This window comes from Pseudorasbora parva, chromosome 22 (genome assembly GCF_024679245.1).
Source record: "Pseudorasbora parva isolate DD20220531a chromosome 22, ASM2467924v1, whole genome shotgun sequence".
Lineage (NCBI taxonomy): Eukaryota > Metazoa > Chordata > Actinopteri > Cypriniformes > Gobionidae > Pseudorasbora > Pseudorasbora parva.
This window is the reverse complement of record NC_090193.1, coordinates 21,316,994-21,322,997: the sequence shown is the minus strand read 5'-3', so window position 1 is coordinate 21,322,997 and position 6,004 is coordinate 21,316,994. Positions and strand designations below refer to the sequence as shown.

The 6,004-nt window shown below is 40.6% G+C and overlaps 1 pseudogene; it reads right to left on the bottom strand.

The window, feature by feature from the left end:
* Positions 1–47: 47 nt before the first annotated feature.
* LOC137058273 (serine/threonine-protein kinase pim-1-like) lies at positions 48–4,941 on the bottom strand (annotated as a pseudogene).
* Positions 4,942–6,004: the final 1,063 nt, after the last annotated feature.

The window sequence follows — 6,004 nt, the reverse complement described above, 5'->3', positions numbered from 1 at the left end:
CAAGCAAGACATTTAAATTCTTTGCACAATTGTTATGAGTAGTAGGTTTAAGACTGTCAGGAAAATAAAGAGATTTGGTGTATTTTAGTATTATGTAAAGATGATGTTTGTGATCTTTTTGCTACCTCCTTCAAGACACAAAATTAGACTGCTTCCATTCCTTCCTATGGCCTCACTATAATTTCATAATCCTAAACTTATCCACACTCTTTGTTTTATAGGACAATTATTTCAATATATATGGTCAATTTATATATAACATTTTAAGTCCATCTACCACTTTTACATTTCAAAAAGTTCATAAAGAGGTGGTAAAACTAATTACATGAATTTACTGAATTTAGGCTTTTATTCAGACAAACATTCATCCATGCACATCATTTATAGTAAATGGAAGCTCAAACAGGCTTGCTTGACGTGCAAGAAACTATACTGTAATTTCTTTAAGCTCGCTACCTTAAACCATTCATGTCCAAGGATTTTCCTCAATTCAGTCCATTGTCTTGGGCTTTCCTGCAGAAGGGATCGAATCAAGTGGCAGCATTCTGTGCAGAACAATAGAAGAGAGTAAGATAATTACTCCTGTTGACTTTGTATGAAGATGTAAGATTAGACTATTCTATATAATAATAATATTAGTTTGTTCGATTTATATAGCGCTTTTCAAGGCACTCAAATCGCTTTACATTGAAGGGGGGAATCTCCTCAAACCACCACCAATGTGCAGCATCCACCTGGATGATGCGACGGCAGGCATATTGCACCAGAACGCTCACCACACACCAGCTGATTGGTGGAGAGGAGACTGAGTGATGAAGCCAATCAGGATATGGGGATTATTAGGAGGCCATGATGGACAGAGGCCAGTGGGCAAATTTGGCCAGGATGCTGTGGTTACACCCCTACTCTTTTTCCGAAGGACATCCTGGGATTTTTAACGTCCACAGAGAGTTAGGACCTCGGTTTAACGTCTCATCCGAAGGACGGTGCCCTTTGTCAGTATAGTGTCCCCATCGCTATACTGGAGTGTTAGGACCCACACAGACCACAGGGGGAGCACCCCCTGCTGGCCTCACTAACACCTCTACCAGCAGCAACCTAGTTTTCCCAGTTGGTCTCCCGTCCAGGTACTGGCCAAGCTCACCCCTGCTTAGCTTCAGTGGGAAACCAGTCTTGGGCTACAGGGTATACTGTACATTCAGGCAAAATTCCTGTATTTATCCACATTATCGTTTATAAATCCACTTGGCTCAGGTGTTACATTTCCTCATTTCTTTGTTTTGTATGATTTAAATTACAGTTGGTCTTTGTTGTGATGTATGACATCTTACCGTTTGACAAGCCTTGCATAGACCAGATATCATCATCAATCATCTGCCTGTCTCTGGCCTCTGGAAAGCATCCACACACCAACAGGAATAAGAGCAATCCCAGAGACCACACAGTAGCTGGCTTCCTGTGGTACTTGCCCTCTGTGTGGTACTCAGGTGGGTGGTAGTCAAGAGTGCCTGTTGGAAAGATTTTGTCTGAAGCTTGAAACACCAATGACTGGTGTTTTTAATATATAAAAAAATGCTGCCAAAAGTGAAATATGGTTTATATCATACCAATTTAACTTGTCACTAGCGCTTAAGTCCCAAACTACAGGTCTGATTAATAATCTATTTTTTTACAGTCTATGTTAATAATACATACTACAGAATCTTTCATAGCCAGATTCCTGCAGGAAATCCACACATCCAAAATCAATTAATTTGACCTTAAGCCTTTCTGTGTTGATCAGAGGTTCTCCAACTTAATATCGCAATGAAAAACTCCATGGCAACAGCACATGTGAGCAGCCATTGTTGCCTGAGCCATGATAAACCGTGCTGTATCCTCATTGAGGGTGCCTCCGTGAAAGTTTAGAAATTCCCATAGATCATTGCAGGCTGAGGGACGCTCCAAGACCATGATATATTGGTCAGGCTGGCCTTGCCAGTCCAGCAGCTCAATGATCTCTGGAACTTTGGGGCCATTATTAACAAGGATTACAGGATGAACTCTTAATAGCAGAGGTACGGGATGACCAGGCTGGAAGAAAGGTCGTTGTTATATGAAGGTGTTGTCATTATGTCTAAACATTTTAATTTGAAAAATCAGCATAGTGAGTGTAGCCTACTTACAATAAGGGATGTCCCGATCCGATCACGTGTTCGGAAATCGGGCCCGATCACGTGATTTCAGACTCGATCGGAATCGGACGTTACATCCCGATGCAGGACTCGGATATATAGGCCTATATATTCTGGGGTGAGGTGAGCAGGGGTGCCGTGTAAAAGGTTCGCACTTGCACCGCGGTTCATCTCACTTCTGATGACGCATCAATAGCCTAATATGGGTTGTAATTTGAAAATAATGCTTTATGTATGTTTCTGTAGATGGATACACGTGCTGGCTCCTCAGTGATACATTACAACAGCGCTAATAAAAGAAAAACGTGGGCAAAACGGTCTTTCAGTGTAACGTTGTTCAATGCATGCGAGTGCTGCCGTATCTTCGAATATGAGCAGTCATTTTCACAGTCATCCCCCGGGTATATTCGCTAGAAGACGCGAATGAGAACGCGCGCGCTGATCTGTCTGTGCATCATCCGAAAGCGCGCACTCGTCTCACAGCGCGCAACTGAGTTCTCGTTCAAGTGCTTAAACGGACCAACTCACACAAGAAGTATGTCAACATGTCCATCTTGATGAGTATCCAAGCAGACATAGTCTGAATATGCCTTAAGAGGACTTTATACAGTCGAGAAAGTGACGCAGAGCCATCCATTAGGTCTTAGGGGCAGTTATTAGCCTTTACTGCTGTCTGTTTAATCTCAAACAAAAGATAAGGTTCTGCTCTTGATTGAATAGCTTTTGTAAGGATTAGTCTTTAATTTAAACAGTTAAATATGCAGATATTTTACATTTGATTAGCCTACTTTATTCAATTTCTCTACCTAAAAACTAATGTTAGACCTACCTGAAAAGCATTGTTAATTACACGTCAATCAAATTACACTTCAAATATTTTTTCCCCAAATTTAGTTTATGACATTGTAGGCAGTTATCGTTTTTTAAATAAGTTAGCTTTACTTAGTGTTTTGATGCTGATGTCATGATTAACAGCTGAGATCGACGTCTTCTCTGAGTGAAGTTGTCACTGAGGCACTAACAGACTTTTTTCGGGATTTTTGAGAGCAGATTATTTAATTTAATTTAATTTCCATAACTGTTTATTTCACACCAGCATAATTAATTGTTCTGCATCTGTGAGAGTAGGGTGTGCTTTTGATATCCCCATTGTACACTGAAGAGTTTAGCTCCAACCCTGTTTAAACACACTAACCTGTGATTTTCTAATGATCCTGAACATAGATATAATATACGTAGACGCCCCATAGACTTACGCTGCCTATTGGAGCGGACGTATCAGCGCGGCGCCATCTTGGATGGGTCCCCAATGCGCCGCCCCCCGCATTTATTTCTACTGAGGAAGATGTATTCTCAACTACAATGATCATAACTCCCCGAGTTTTTACCGGATTTTCACACGGTTTGGTTTGTTACAAACTGCAGAGACTTTGATACAGGATACTGTCACACGTTGAAAAATTCTGCTTTGATGTAGAAAGACTTTGTATTACGAGCTTTAACTAAGACATATGGTAGACTATCACATATTGATAAATGTATAAATGAATGAATTTTATATTTTAATAAAGAAACCAGTTTGATTGCTCATTTGAATTTATTTCTCTCACACACTCACACAGGCATATTGATAAATGTATACATTTATGAATTTTATATTTTAATAAAGAAACAAGTTTGATTTTTCACTTAGATTTATTTCTCTCTCTCACACACACACAGACACACACACACAGACACACACACACACACACACACACACACACACACACACACACACACACACACACACACACACTCACTCACGTTCTGTAACACATACAAGGTCCCATATATACTGTACCAGCTCAGAATTATTATTTTTTTAAAGGCCTAAAGTAAACGTTATAATTCCAGGTAATTCCAGCATCTTACATTACCCTGTCAGGCTTGCAACTGGGACTGGGGAGCTAAAATCCTTTAAAAATAACTGTTTTGCATAGCTTCTTGCGTATGCTTGCACTCTGTAACTCCAGGGTAGTTAATTTTGCGATGTGTTGCAGCCTTACTTTGTGAAATAGGCCTACAGACACCACAAATGACACAAGCATGAAATGATAATGATGTATAAATTGTAAAATAACCTCAATTATTGTTCAATCTTACTTGTGAAATGTAATCCCATGCGATCTGGTATCAATATTGCGTTATTGCCACCGTAATTAAGCTGCATAAAATATGGGCATAATTGCTCGCTCTCCATTGACTCTGAATGCTAGCGTTGAGTGGAGAGACCCAGCCAATATGGCGGCGACGCTGGATCACGCTCTAGCACATCATGGGGCGTCTACGTATATGATGTCTATGATCCTGAAGACATTGATTAGCATTTTCAGGTGTGTTTGATCAGGGTTGGAGCTAAACTCTGGACCGCATTGGCCCTTCAGGGTAAGATTTGAATAGCCCTGCTCTAGGCCATCCTTCTTGATAAACAGAACCGTATGCTCCCTCACCAAGCATTCTGCCGATTTTATACCGGCTCAAAATCTGTTTTGTCTGACAGGGAGCATTACATAATGTCTGTTAATAGATGAATCATTTTAGTTGCATGGACAGCAGTGTGTAATGTTTGAGGTTATGGCTGTAAACTCACCATCAGTTGTCATGTCCACTTTGTTGTTGTGACCTGGTGCTGGACTGTGGTGGACTGGAGATAGAGGGGTTTAAACCTGCTGATCTGCTGGAGGAGGGACTTAAAGGTCACTGAATAGAGGTTCCTGAAGACCATGATCTTCTAGTCTAGATCACAGACACTGTACTGTAGAGAATTGTGATCTAAAGCAGGATTAAGCAAATAATAATTAAACACTGTATAGTCATATTATGGTAACTTGTTGATGTAATATGTAACTGTGTAACACATGGTAATTGATGACACTTCATCCTAAGGAACATAAATATTCCCATAATTAAGTTCCCATTAATGGATACTGATATATACCTGAACATTATGTAGAATTTATGATGTAACGAGCTCTAGTAAAAAGAAAAGAATTACACATTTTTAAATGGTCATATGATTTACTTTCACTGTTTCTAATACACTCACCTAAAGGATTATTAGGAACACCATACTAATACTGTGTTTGACCCCCTTTCGCCTTCAGAACTGCCTTAATTCTACCTGGCATTGATTCAACAAGGTGCTGAAAGCATTCTTTAGAAATGTTGGCCCATATTTATAGGATAGCATCTTGCAGTTGATGGAGATTTGTTGAAAGCACATCCAGGCCACGAAGCTCCCATTTCATGACATCCCAAAGATGCTCTATTGGGTTGAGATCTGGTGACTGTGGGGGCCATTTTAGTACAGTGAACTCATTGTCATGTTCAAGAAACCAATTTGAAATGATTCGAGCTTTGTGACATGGTGCATTATCCTGCTGGAAGTAGCCTTCAGAGGATGGGTACATGGTGGTCATAAAGGGATGGACATGGTCAGAAACAATGCTCAGGTAGGCCGTGGCATTTAAACAATGCCCAATTGGCACTAAGGGGTCTAAAGTGTGCCAAGAAAACATCCCCCACACCATTACACCACCACCACCAGCCAGCACAGTGGTAAAAAGGCATGATGGATCCATGTTCTCATTCTGTTTACGGCAAATGTCTCAACAGAAATCGACACTCATCAGACCAGGGGAACATTTTTCCAGTCTTCAACTGTCCAATTTTGGTGAGCTCGTGGAAATTGTAGCTTCCTTTTTCTATTTGTAGTGGAGATGAGTGGTACCCGGTGCGGGTCTTCTGCTGTTGTAGCCCATCCGCCTCAAGGTTGTGTGTGTGGAGGC